The following is a 14,256-nucleotide window of genomic DNA, read 5'->3' as shown; positions in this document are numbered from 1 at the left end:
ACACACACACACACACACACACACCACACACACACACACACACACACGCACACACACACACACACACACACAATCATGCACCAACCTCGTCTCAAGCCCTAAACACACAAGGCTTTGTAAGCGAGTGGTGCAGCAGCAGGGTGTGAAGCGGAGTCCAGCCAGAGTGGGAGCGCTTCATCGCAGCTGGCCAATGGCAAATATGTTCTCAGCGGCGGCTTTCAGGCAACCGTTTCAATCAGGAGAACGGCCTTAAACAGTCTGTTCCGCTTTTTTTTTCTTTTTTAAGCTGTAATCAGTAAGGTAAACAATCAGGAGCAATGCGGCACCATGCTGTGATATCTACATAACAGCAGGGTTATTGTGATGCAGCCATTTTTAGGGTATTGGCGAAATGGCGATCCTTGTAATAGCAGATCTGTACCTTGGGATCCTCAAGTCTAACTTAACACACTCTACATTTTGTGGAGTTGTGCACATCGGTTTGCAACCCAAGTTCCACTTGGTTTTCAGGCAGTTTAGTCATTGTTTTTGATTAGCTGGCTGTTATCTGGGCTGCCTGCTGTTTAAACTGCAAACAAGCCTCTGTGTGTGTGTGTGTGTGTTTGTGTGTGTGTGTGTGTTGGAGAACATTGATCTGCAGCCATATTCAGGTACTGATACAAAGCCAGCGCCAAGGGAAGTCAGAGCCCCGGCAAACTCGCCAGTTTATATCGTGCGTGCGCACATTCGTGCACACACAAATGTCCTGCATGCACAAACAGAAATATGAGCTATTAAGCGTGAACATCCCGACAGTGCCAGCGAGCACTGGGCAGCGTAACCTGAGCAAGAAGGAGACATTACTGTGCCTCTTTCTCAAATGGGGCAGGGACTTTCTCATTTTTATTTCCGTTGTTTTGTTTTTTTCTTTCTGTCTCCCTCCGTATATGTGTGCGTGCATGTGTGTGTGTGTTTGGGGGTGGGGGTATGCATGCTTCCACTTGTAAAGGTGATATCGGTAAAAGCTGCTGATTTAGCTACTTCCTCTTCATGTCATCAGCCTAAAAAAAGCCACGGGCAGAGCTGTGGTTCCACCTTCCTACCCTCTTTTTTGCCAGCCTCTTCTCCCTTCCGGCTCCTCCGCCATCTCCGTCCTCAGTCGACACATTCCCTTATGCCATGCGTCCTCCCTGAGTGCCGCCATGCCATTTCCCCCTCTCAGATCTTCACGTTCTTCAGCCCAGTCTGCCACCAATCTCCCGTCCCTTCATGCTGCAACTTTCTTGTTCGCTCTCCATCTCGCTGCTTCTGCTCTTCAATAATTCAGATTGTGTTCGTCCTGCTGTAAGTGTGTGAGGTGGGCGTCCCATCAGAGACCCGGAGCGGGAGCCCGAGAGCGCCAACATCGCTGACGGGAAAGGCTCTGCTGGTAAAAGCCAGCTTGTTCTGAGTGCATGTTTTTAGAAGCGCTGCTCTGCATGTTTAAATATGGACAAATGGTTCGCAGTGGCTGCACTTTTATTCCGAAATGCATGTGTGCATGTCGATACAGGAACAGAGATGGAATAAAAAACCGTCTTCAGGATTCTGTCGAGAATGAAGACCAGTAAATTAGAATTTGCTGATGTGAAAAAGAGAGTAAGATCAGACCTCATGTAACCGGAGGATTTTATATTGAGTAGGAATTCTGAATTCCCTCCAAATCAAGGTTTAAATAACCCGACATGGACATTAAAATCCAATATATCTGCATGATGAGCTGCGCCTGTTTCTGGAGTTATTTTTGACAGCTTCGTGAGCGTGTCACCCACCATATTATTCCGGATTTGTCACAGGCCTGACAGGCCGTGGCTGAGCGGCGGATGTCCATAAACACGGGCTCGCTCTGAATCGCGAGGGCGGCTGCGATCCAAGTCCGAGTCACGTGTCCGAACCTGAGCGTGCACGTTCCCCGGATCTCTGCGGATCTCTGCGGATACACGCATGCAGATGGCGCTCCACTGAAGTGTGTGATGGAACACAAACACCACGATGATCATGCAGCAGTTGACGGCCGCTGTCTAACACTGTTTTAGGAGCCTCTTTTGGCGCCTGCATGAATCCGGCCGGATTCTGTCCACTAATAGACATTTGATTCTGAATTTTCACCAGTCTGAGTGTCACAATTACCTCTTGACCTTTATGCATCAGACCCCACCAGCTCGATCCACTGGGTCGTAAATATAGATGGTTTATCCTCCTTTTGCCGTACCTAAACTGCAAACATCTACAGAAGTAACTGACGTCGCTTTGATGTGAGTAGGTGGGAGTGTCTGGTGTATCTGCACGGAACCAGGCGGCAAATCTCCACGACCGACTCACAATCGACTTAAAATGTTGTGAGGAGTCACACAAAGGCGTTGCGGAGCAAAGTCTGAGCAGCACTCTTACTCTCCCCCTCCGCGCGGCAGCGAGGGGAAAGTGCTGTCGCGTGACGTGCACGCGCGGATGTGCACGTGCAGCCGCCGATGCCCGACTTCAAAAGCAGTGCCTCCACTTTAATCTTCGCTCCTCCTGCACTGCGGACCTCAGGAAAGACAGAAGAAACCCGGGCTTCTTCAGACACTCCCTTCCTCCGCAGCAACGTCTCCTCCTGTCTCTGCTCTCCTGCCGGGAAGATGCCGAGGCACGCCGACGTAACCACCCGCTCCTCCTCCACGTGCAATCCCAACCCTCGTCATGCGAACAGGCCCGGGCTCTAACCTCCTTTTTGCTCCCTCAAAATCGCTTGGCGAGCGCTTGGCGAGGTGAACCAATGTGTCGGGCATGTTAAGACAGCCCGGTGGGTGCCAGGCCACGGGGGTTGAAGAGGTGGCATTAAACTTTGTGATTTCCACCTATTCCAATTGGAATCTAGTGATTAGATGTGACATTAGTGGCCGCGCCGAATATAAAATGAGGAGGTGGGAACAAGGACAAACATCCAGCGCGGTTTCTGAAGACGGCTGTAATTGAATCTAAGGAGGCTGACGGGTGTCATGGCAACCACTTCATTTCCTTACATCTTAAAGGTTGCAGAAACCATGAATGGTAGCTCACTGGACACCAGAGTGAGGTAATTCCCCAGTTGGGTTTTATATTTCATCCTTGCATGGATTTCCAAAAACCTCAGATATAGATCTTGATCAAATCGTAAATCCTGTCTTTCTTGGTTCAAAGGCTGCACACTCTTCAGCGACTAAGGGTTTCACAAAATAAATGTATGTTTTCCTGTACATGTTGTCCTTCAAAGCAACTCAAGTGGAAGAAAATGAAGGATCATTTTTTTACACCATGGTTATTAAATCAAAACCAGCTCGATCACCAGATTTGTCTGCATCTGATTGACTAGATGAACTACATGCACTGAACAACCAGACTCAGAAATACTCCACTGATTTGGTACGCTGTAGAGAAGTTTGTAGCCAAGGCCATCAAACATGCTAGGTTAGCTTAGTATTCGTGTTATCCGCCATCGACCGGTTCATGTTACTATCCAAGACTGTCTTGGCCATTTCCTCTATAGAGAGGACATTTAAAATTGGCTGAGTGATCTTCTAATCTTTTGAAAAGGGAGCTAATTCCCCCCAAAAGTGAATGTCAGCCTCAGATTTGAGGTTAAGTCTGAGTCTGAGATAAATCTACTCGCCTTTGGTCCAAAGCAACCCTCAGGTTCCTTCAGCTCACTTAAATTCTTTCAAACTAAACCTCCGTACAGAAGAAAACCCTTATAAATCTGATCACATGCTGGACAGGATTGTTTCTTTTCTCTTAGCGATAGCGGTCTGATCATGGTTTTCAATGAGTTACATCACCTTTCGCCATTGCCTAACCCTTAACCTCAGCTAGGCCAGCAGCTTCCCTCATTCATTCCCCCTCCTGCACCGGCTCCTCTTAGCTTACCCCGTCCCTCGTCTCCAAGGCGTTTCCATCACTGCTGACCTGAGCTCATCTCTCTCCGCGCCACTTAAACTCCCTGTTGGTTTCACATTGACCCTCACCTTGTCTAGATGGCCTCCCACAACTGATGGAGTGATGCAGACATCCAGGACATCGGGGGAAGACAGAAGGGGAACGGGAGGCAGAAGGGAGCAATATCACAGAAAAGAGGTTCAAAAAAATAGTAAGTGACAGGCGATCACATGGATCTAAGCTGGGGGATTTCAACGCGTCCTCAACTCTAAACTGCAAATAAGGAAAAAAAGTTATACTGTGTAATCAGGTCACTGCAAGAAGACAGATGCTTTTCTTCTTCTTTTTTTTTTAAAGCCATCCCTTTCAATTATTTGTCATTTATTAGAACTGAGTAACGGTCTAAATGGTTTTGGCACAAATTTGTCTGCCGGCAGCCAAAAGGGAATTAACTGTATGCTACTACAGTCGAGGCTGTGACAGAAAGACCTGAGCAGCATGTAGAAAAAACAGGCCTGGCTCATTGAGAACAATCCACATCAGGGTTGGGATGGTCTAGGGGGGTGGGGGGGCATGCATGCTCACATTAACAAGCCTGTGTGTGTGTGTGTGTGTGTGTGGGGGGGGGGGGGGGGGGTCATGCATGCTCGCATTAACAAGCCTGTGGTTAATTAGCCGCACTAACCCATACTCACACTAAATGTTTTACTGGGTGGCAAATGAGACTCACACGTTTCTGAGTGCACACACACACACACACACACACACACACACACACACACACACACACACACACACACACACACATTCTTATGGGGATGGTGAATGTTTTCCAATAATGGATGAAGTAGGTACCAGAACCCTGGCTGTGCTTGGTCTCTAATGGTCTGCAGCTTTGGGGCGAGTGTGTGTGTGTGTGTTTTACTTATTTTCACCCCCCCTGCAAATGTTAATGTCTTTGCCACCAGCCTCTGCAGTGAGCATCGCAGTACAGTGTTGCTACTAACGCTAATAATGTAGCTGCTAATGCTAGTAGTTCATAACATATACCGTTATACTTTATTCTCGCCCCTGTTATTATTGTCCATTCCAATTCCAGGGTAAATGGTCATTAACTGTGGCTGTCAGGCAGGGACCAGGGCCCCGCTGGTACTGTGTCAGGCCACAGGACCTCTGCCCCTGTGTGCCGTCCGGTCAGAGCCGCGTGACAGCTGTGGGTCCCCGTGTTCTCCTCCTGGCAGCAGCTCGGGCCTCTGGTCCTCCAGACAAGACACATTTAATCCCAGCTGGCCCCGTCTCGCAAATGACTGTTGGTGTTCAAATGACAAGCCAGAGTTTCAGGACACAAGTGGCCCATACACTGAGTTTGCCTGCTTATTATTGTGTGGAGGAATTTTGACAACTTACTTGGCAGTTTTACAATTCAATTAATTGCTACAAAGATGCTAATTAAAGCCTGTGGTTCCTCTGGATTGTTTCTTAATTGATTTCTATTATCCATGGTTCATCGTCCTCTCCCCATACTTGTCATACTAAGAAAAAAATGGACTGAAATCAAATTTTTCTCCAGCTACCACGGAGGGGTGAGGTAAAACTGTTGATGACATGTATTTGTGGTGACGCACGGTGGCACATGTGACACAATAATGGACCCCCTCCTCCACAGTGTGATTAGAGGGGGCCCGGCATTGTTGAAGGTGTAAAGGAGAAGCTTTCAGGGGGCTGCATTTGCCAGCCCCGGTGAGGTAATTGCCGTTAGCTGCAGCACTCTCACATTCACTTTACCACACCTGAGATGGGAAAACATGATAAGGGGATTTTTTTTCTCAACATTTCTCTCCAAAACAGACCCCTTGCAGCGCTTTGAATCGAAGCAAAAAGACATTTAACTGTGCCTCAGCGCTGAATCTGCACGTGTTCCCTTAAAGACACTTTGAAAGCAGAAGCCTCGCTCCTCAAATGTCTCTTTTAGTCTTTCCTCCCAGAGTTTGGTTGCAAAACCCTGATCCCTGCTTCCATCCTGGCGTGACTCAGCGCCTCGCTGATCAAACATACAGGTTTTCCTCTCCTCTTTTCCCTGCTTCCTCCCTTTCTCGCGCTTCCTCTCTGACAGACAACTGGAGGCAGCCGCACACAGGCGGCTTCCTGAACGCACCCCTGGGGGACCGAGTGTGTATTCGCCAAAAAGTAAGAGGCGTCCTCCAGGAGGAGGCTTTTCAGAAAGGTAGCAGGCGAAGGAGAAAAATAATGAGATAAGATCACAAACACCACTCTTTGTTTCCCCTTCTCTCCTCGAGTGCCAGCGTGGCTCGGAGTGCGTATTCAGGACACAATGAGGCAAAGTTTTCTTTGATAAAACTCCACTTATTTTCTGCTTTCATTGTAATTTTCCCCTCGACTGCCCATAAAACCTTGAATTCACCTCAGATGCAGTCAAGCTTATCACCTGACATTTAAGTTTTAAGAAGACATTGCATATTTATTAAGGAGCAAAAGTGCTTGAAACCATGAGCCTATTAGGTAAGACGATGACTAGCGTGGCAGCATAGAAGATTAGTACTCTTGATGGGGTACCAGTGGCAGGTATTAGCACAGTAGCTTGTGAGAGGGCTAAACATTGCCCTGTTATTAGATAGCATGAGAGGATGAGATCAAATGACATTAACCCTCGCAGCATCAGCTGCTCTCTCGGCTCCCAGAGGTTAAATGTTCCTGTCGCGGTTCCTGATAAAAACCACAATGCGTTTATTAATTAGCATGTAGAGAAAAAACAATCCGAGACTGGAACTCGTTCATGTATATGGTGCAGAAGGACACAACGCACAGCAGCAAAATAGACCCCGACAGGAGCAGATGTAACAATTACCAACACATTACAAATACTAGCGGTGCTGTTGTTGCTATGGTGAAGTAACCTTATCGCTGCATGCCATTTAACCTCATTACGTGACAATTTTGGATGAAAGCGACGGCATGAATGCCCTTAATTTACTTGGTTTGTGCTGGTGAAGAGTACATTTCTCTGTCATTATCCTGTTAAATGCCGTCAAAATAAATGATTCGCCTCACCGATGCTGTTTGGATTGGTCCAAACCCAAGCCACTGTAGATAATGCTGACATTTCCCGTCATTCAAATAACTGATAATTGTGTGTTAGTTTGTCCAGCCTGAGGTCTCAAATTCTGGATATATATATATATATATATATTCTGGAAATAACTATCAGAGTCCCTCACTCACGACTGATATCAATATTGCAAGCTTTTCAGCGGGCATAGGCATGTCACCATCAGTGAAGCCAGGCAACAATGCCTTCAGGAGCTCTTGCATTATTCAGAGCCCAACAAGCGCTGGGGTGCTGCCATTATCTATTTAAATCAGAGCACAGGCATGTCCCTCTGAAGCCGTGCACATGGGTTTCCACCTGCCCTTCTTGCAAGACATAGAAGGGGGGCTGAAAAGGTGAAGTGTGGGACCGGTCGCCATAGCGGACACCAGGAGGAGTGATGAATGTTGAGGTCAAAGTCAACAGGGAAAAAGGAGAGGAACTAGCTGAGGCAGATATGGAAAAAGCATTAGGGAATATGATCCATAACGGGGAGAAGGGGGAGGAAGGAGAAGGAGAGAATGATGTGTGAGGAAAGTAAAGTAAAGAGCATGGAAGGAATGAGTGAGAGAGAAACTGCATACATGAATACATTTTTTTTAAAAACAAAAAAAACGGCACACCTTGAGAGGAAAGCCAGGCTAAATAAAAAGAATGGGCACCTCATGAGGTAGCATTTAAAGAGTCCTTTTCTCTATCAGCTCACATCGCTCTCTGCTCCTTCCCCACCTGTCCATTCATCAAAAGACGGCCGTCCCTTCGTCCTGAGTCACTGCCACAATTGCTCATCCACTCCATTAGACCATCGGCAGATCCCTCTTTATTCCCACTCCCTCATCCTTTCCCCTACTAATCATTCCAAAGTTAAATAAGAATCATACCTTGCCGCCGTTCATTTGTGTTTATTTACGGAATACCACAAGCAGTTCCAGAAATAGGACAGGAAGTAAGCGTACCTCGGTAGTATCTCTGAAGTAAAGTGAATTAAATAAACTATTTTCTTTTAATGTATGTAGGTTTCTGACCAATCAGTGACCATCTAGCGTGGCACCTGGAACAGCTTGGCAATAAGAGCAGTATTTAGTGGCAGTAGCGTGCAGCCAAGGCGAGTTGGGTAGATACCCCGCTGTGAGAAGGGGGCAAAAGGCATCACCTTGCGGGGTGATTTTTGACGGCTGGATATTTCAAGTCACATAAAAGTGATGATGATGAAAGATGGTACTGAGTCTGGGCCACGGAATGGAAGAACAACAAAAAAACCCTGTCATTTTCTGCCCCGTGTCGGGTTTCTGCCCCTAACGGCAGCTAAGTGCTACTTAATCGCAGAGCCCGAGCTTTAAACAGAAACGTCACTCCACCAACCGACCGTGACAAAACAGGCCCCTCTGTCTTCGAGTGCTTAAGTAAAAGGCGCTTACAGAGTTAAAGACTGTAGCCCACAGCTTTAAGCAAGAAGAATGCGGAGCGTGTTCCCGAGCACCTCCAAAACGACCGATTTTGTATTCCCAAAGACCGTGAACTGATTTGTTTCTCGCCACATTATGCAATTGTTTCTCCGCAAATAGGAGGGAAATGTGCTCCCACAAATGTCTCCCAGTTGCCGCGGAAGACAGGCCGCATGACACGTCTACGCCTTTGACAATTATTACGGAGCGGGTGGTGCAGACATGTCTCAAAAACAAAAGTCCCGGACGTCGTTTCTCAAGAGCAGGAGACATTGTGATTATGTTAGCTGTTTAAATTCTGGAGTGCACTCAGAGGCCAAAATCAGCCCCATTTTTCATCGAGGGGGACTCCTTTTACTCAGCTACTGATAAAAACGAAGGCTGCATGGTCATCAATCCGTAAAATCGTCAAGTCCTTTAACTCAAAAGAAGCCAACTCAGTAAACACACCCACGCGTACTCCAGTATTCATATATGGACGATATCTTTATGTCATTCCTGTCTTCTCCGCTTGATTACTTCTTTTGTTGACATGCTGCACTTCCCAATGTAACCTACAATCGCTGCAGCATTAGCTCACTTGTTCTGTCAGTCAGAGAGGAATGAAAGGGCCCAGCCGACACACACACTAGCCAGACATCTACCGCCCCACCAATGCACACACACATTTCGACGAGCGCTCACGCACGGAAGCCAACGGAGTCCGGCGTGCAGAAAAGGCCGACTCGTCCGGCTGTGGACGGCCAATGGACTTGGGGCTTAGGGCTCGCTACCGTGAAAAGGGGAACAATTTCATGCCCAAGTGCATCAAAGAAGAGTACACAGGGAACAAGAGCAAACAATTTTTCCACCCAGATAGGTTACAGCAATTACCCTCGCCTCTTTAACCTTGCCACTCGCCTGGAAGCCCTGTTTCAGGTCCCATCCGCAAACACGGCTCCTATCGGAGGATCCGGGCTGGACGGCCATCTTTCTCCATGTTACATCATTTTAACCACGATGAGCAATTGTGGATAAACCGTGGGGGTGTGTTGAGAGGGGACGGCAATTACGAGTTTAGGTTGACCCATTATCCTGCCATAACGGCGCTGAGTGTGATTAAGTGATCATCATTCAGCGTACAAACACAGCAGAGGAGAACAGTAGCTCCATTACAGCAATGGAGTTACTGTATGAGTATGACTAACAACTAAAAGAGCTGCGTGTCATTGGCTGCTTTCTTGTGAATAGCTGCCTGACATTCTAAATCCACCACAGAGGAAGAGTCTAGTTTATTAGTGTTTGTCTCATGGCCAAGAGTGTAGAGACAGCAGGTCAGCTCAGACATTAGCATCTCAGGGTCGTACACACTCGTAGACAGGGTCGCATCATTCGACGCACGACAGCTTTGAACCACAAAGAATTATCCTGGCTGTGACAAGAATTGTGAATCAATGTGTGCCTTCACCATTTCCAGGCGTTTGAATACCAAATGAAGCCCCCCAGATGACCCACAGTGTGACACTACCGGCATGATATTAGTGTCCCCAGCACCTTCTGTCAAAAAAAGACAAATCGCAATCGAAAAGGTTGCTGGAATAAAACGGTTGTTGGAATTCGGTCAAGTCGAATTCATTCAATCAATCAAATCAAAGTAGCAGGTGCGATGCTCCGATATTCCCAGACAAACAGGCCTCAGCACCTGTGTGCAACATGCTGTCTGTTGGAGCCATCAGAAACTGACGTTGAAGGCTTTGCGTCACTTCTACATTAATTCCAACAGCTTTCCCAGTAATCTGCCTTCGGCGGCGGGTTGTGTTCTGACAGACTTTGACAACCCGAGTCTTGGCTAAGAACGGGCTGAATTGGTGTGCTTCGCGCCGCTCGAATAGCAGGGATGTAAGGCAAACCTGATCCACCTGGCTCCACTCACTTCAGTCGGAGTTCTACCTTCTATTGGCGCTCCTTCCAAGAACCACAAACAGGTGTACATGTTGGCATAGCATGTTTATTATCGTGAAAGCAGAACCATGTGAAGTGCACAGGCCATGCACGACAAGTGTTCCGCAGGTGTTTTATTTGAATCATTGATATAATGTAAAGATGCAGATTACAGTTTAGTGGCTGTGATTGACCTCAGGGGAAGCCTTCCATGAATCGCCCACTTTCCTTCGCTTTTGTGTGGAAGGGGAGCCCCCCCCCCCCCCCCCCCCTCAATAATTGCTATAATCAAAAACACTGCGCACTTTGTTGTGCGAGGTATTGCCAGGCCTAGTAACAGTAGCCACGGGGGTGGGGGAGCGCATGATCAATTTAATGGAAGTAAATGAAAATGACATGATTCATTCCACTTGTGCCGCTGAGTGACGTGGCCGTTTCACTTTGCATCCGGAGGTGCGTTGCGTTGACGGGCCTGCTTTTGGTGAATTCACCTGCTCGTTTTATTTAGTTTTTTCCCCAACTAACATCAGAATCTAATCATCTCATCTTTGGCCTCTCAGGAGGACAGTAATCTCCCTCTTTCCTTCTGTTTGGGGGCGACACAGCTGAGGGTGCAGCAACACTTTAAATGACTAATGTTGCATCCACTGATTAACTTAAAGGTAAATGTTACACTGTTAATTAGCATGGGGATATTATCAAGCAAGTCCAATTATACCATGAATCACGGCAGCTTCTTCAGTCCTTAAATTAGAAAAAAAACAAATCAGTGTCCTGATTATTTAGATGAGAACGATGGCTGCACCTCACTCACTTCGCTCCATATCTGATCCTTTGAGCTGAACAGCGACCAGTGTCTTTATTTCCATACTTGCTATTAACATACTTTGATTTCTTTCAATTCCAATTACCATCAAGGGATTAATGACATGGCTGCAAACAGCTCCGATATTCACAAACGCTGACAGGTTGATGTCTTGGTGGATCAATGTCTTAAAAACGGAGACGATAAAACCTCCACAGCTTAATATGGTGGAGAGATGGCTGCCAGTGTTGTTTGTATCTCTGAGAGTCGAGTAAAAAGATACCCAATGCCCGATCCGAATGGTCTTTATTAGTATGCAGAATGGCTTGTTTGTGGTCTTGTTGGGTGCAGTTTATAAGGGGCAGCTCTGAGGGGCAACAAGAGGCACTGAGATAAGCGGAGATGATGAAAAGAGAAGAGCAGACAGGGAAAAACCTCTTTTTTTTGGCCATGCAAACATGCATATAGGCACACTGACAGCAGATATCACCATTATACATTTGCATCATGGTATAAAACGCATGCCCTATAGAAAAAACTCAACTCGCCGTTGCACAGATTTTCACATCATGACATCACCATCACCACCTAAACCCCAAATCGTTAAACTGTAGCTATCAATCAGCGGTTGTTTCTGGAGTGGCGTTCTGAAGATTTAAAAGATAAGATGGTGGGATCTTTTGGTAATCAGACCTTCTCAACCCAAAACTCAGAGCTAGATCTGTCGGCGTATTATTGAACTACCTTGACATCGGCATGGTCCCGAGAGGATCCTGCATAGACTTGGGTGAACCCCTTGACTTTTACCCTGTGAACAATAACCGAAATGGCTTTTTTAATAAAAGTGATGGCGCTGGTGTCACTCTTCTGCTCAAAACTCTTGATAATAATAATAATAATTCTGGCGAGCTGTGGAGGGGGAGGGGCAGGCGTCACAGGAAGGAATGTTCTGGTGCTCCAGCAGCGACGGTACACCCAGCAGAACATTGTTGCCTTTGCATTGCTAGCCTTGTGTTATTTCGGGGGGTTTCGATCACTTTGGTAGCTTAAAGGCTCTTCCGTAACTTAAAGAAGGAAAATAGTTTTGAAATAAGTGGCTCCTTAAATCTAAAGCCCAACTAACTCATGTCGAAACATGGCTGATTTATGATGATTGAAATGGCAAATGCATCCTTGTTAACATGCTGACATCATCGCTCCCCAACCTCTGCGTGCTACTGCAGAACACTAAACTAGTCTGGTTCTTTGATAAAACTTTAATACCCTGCGTTATAAATTTTAATAAATTAAATCCACTTAATTGTAGCTCTAGAAAGTGCCAGTGCTCCGACTTTTTCCTGAAAGGGAATCTTTTTTTTTTCACATGTCACTTAATCTTTACCCCCCACCCCCAACAATCTCCCAATCTCTGACTGTATATAAGAGACAAAAGAGATAATAGGATCTGTGCAAATGTGCACAGAGCAACCACAATAAGCTCAGGGAAATTCAAGCCTATCGGCTGCCAGAAATATCTGATCGATGTGGACATATCCGGGCTTTATTCCCACTCGGCAACGCGCGCAGAATCGTACTGTAATTACCATTGTAATTTGCTGCCAAGTGTTGTGGTAGCATAGCACAGCGAACACAGTTATGTGTTATCAGTAGTTTTACTGTTAACTTAATAAACTCTGCAGTTCAGCCCTCTTTCCATCGGTTGTAAAGGAAAATATAGGAATATATAGCTTCAAATTGAAAGAGAGGTGCCTTTGATTTAGAGAGGCTCGTTGCAAGTTGGCATAGAGGCCATTACACCAACGCTATTCGGTCATTGTTTGATTGTTAGACGCTCTTAGTTTTCTTCATATTCAGGGGGAGTGGGTGAATATCTCAACAACATCACAGCCTCGTCTCCACTGAAACAACCCCCCACGCTGCACGCACAGATGAAGATGCAGTCTGAACTCACAGAGCGTTTAGAGGCCACTGATGCTCTGGTTCATTCACATCTGCGCACGCACGCACGCACGCACGCACGCACACACACACACACACACACACACACACACCACACACACACACACCACACACACACACACATACATACACACCCTCCAAATTATCTTATGAATTCAGCCAGTATATATATTTAAGGTGCGCAGAGAGCAGCTCTGTCAGTAGCTGAGATGGTCCCCAGCAGCATTGGATCCTGCTCTTCAAACTGCGTCCCACACTCGCGGTCCAGTCTCCCATAAACACAAGTTGATTAACGAACGTGCAGCATCCTAAACCACCACCGCGTCACCTCCGCTTGCCCCTTCCCCCCAGTCCCCCCGGAGAGGTGCTCTAGGATCGGGGCGGTCCTGTGGTTGGTATCCATGCGCCGCGCCTGTATGCGTCTTTCCTTTGATTAATTAAGTCACTCTTCACCTCTGCTTCGCGTCAGAAACGCGATCCTTGCGCAGTGGGCTCATATTCCTCTCCGGGACATGCAGACGTGCGCGTTGACACGCACGCATACGTGCACAGGAGCGCTTTTCACGGTCAGCGAACATTTACGCGCGGAAAGAAGTCGGCGATCAGCAGCATCTCTCGGGTCTTTAGTCAAAATGTGTGTTTTCAGTTGACACGCAAAGGCAGTGGGAAATCGGCGTGTGTGCCGATGTGGAGGGGTGGGGGTGGAGGTGATTTTCTTTGGGGGGGGGGGCGTCGTGCGGTCCCCAGTGGTGCAACTTCTCATCTTTTTTCCCCCTTTAAGTTGACACAACTGGGAGCCCCCACAACCAAACAGATCACTGTTGGCTGCAGCACAAGCCAGTTTATCTTCCCTGCCTCACTGTTCCATCCAAGAGCCGCATGCACAGACCAGAGCGCACCGATACGTGCGCCTTCAGCCCCTCGGTCCCATCCCCAAAATCCTCGCGATGTTCTTACCTTAAAGTCGAGCCTCGTCGGGGCTGTTTCCGCTGGTCACTGATTCACTGATGTAACAGAAAACACGCCTATTCCGCAGCTCCCGGCTCGCTGTGGAACGTTGGTTGGAGAGACAGCAGTGAAAACAGCGGTTCTCTCTCTCTCTCTCTCTCTCT

At 47.2% G+C, this 14,256-nt stretch overlaps 1 protein-coding gene across 2 annotated transcripts in view; it reads right to left on the bottom strand.

Annotated features, from left to right (window-relative positions):
• dlgap3 (discs, large (Drosophila) homolog-associated protein 3) overlaps nt 1-14,256 on the bottom strand; it is a 71,695-nt gene extending 57,439 nt beyond the window's left edge. The window contains exon 1 of one of the 2 annotated variants that reach the window (XM_057020112.1): nt 14,102-14,256. The gene's annotated coding sequence lies outside the window, so the exon portion shown is untranslated. The remainder of the gene's footprint in view (nt 1-14,101) is intronic. The other variant, XM_057020113.1, reaches the window with a different exon arrangement.

This window comes from Takifugu flavidus, chromosome 21 (assembly GCF_003711565.1).
Source record: "Takifugu flavidus isolate HTHZ2018 chromosome 21, ASM371156v2, whole genome shotgun sequence".
Classification (NCBI taxonomy): Eukaryota; Metazoa; Chordata; class Actinopteri; order Tetraodontiformes; family Tetraodontidae; genus Takifugu; species Takifugu flavidus.
This window is presented reverse-complemented; position numbering and strand designations above follow the sequence as displayed.